This window comes from Candoia aspera, chromosome 10 (genome assembly GCF_035149785.1).
Source record: "Candoia aspera isolate rCanAsp1 chromosome 10, rCanAsp1.hap2, whole genome shotgun sequence".
NCBI classification, from domain to species: Eukaryota; Metazoa; Chordata; class Lepidosauria; order Squamata; family Boidae; genus Candoia; species Candoia aspera.
This window is the reverse complement of record NC_086162.1, coordinates 18,907-19,125: the sequence shown is the minus strand read 5'-3', so window position 1 is coordinate 19,125 and position 219 is coordinate 18,907.

Sequence of the window (219 nt, the reverse complement as noted above, 5' to 3'; positions counted from 1 at the left end):
GGACCAGCTCTAAGCTGCCTCCGAGGCAGGAATCAGGGCACCTTCAGGAGTCTCTGTGGCATGATCCGGATTTAGCATAAAGCTTCCCCAATCTTCCCTAGCATCAGTAGGCTAATTAAGAACTTCAGTTTGTATAATTCTGGTTACAGAAAGAATATGGATCTACTCTAGGGCTTCTGTAAATTACCCATAGCTCTACCAGCACCAGGAACTGCCCCA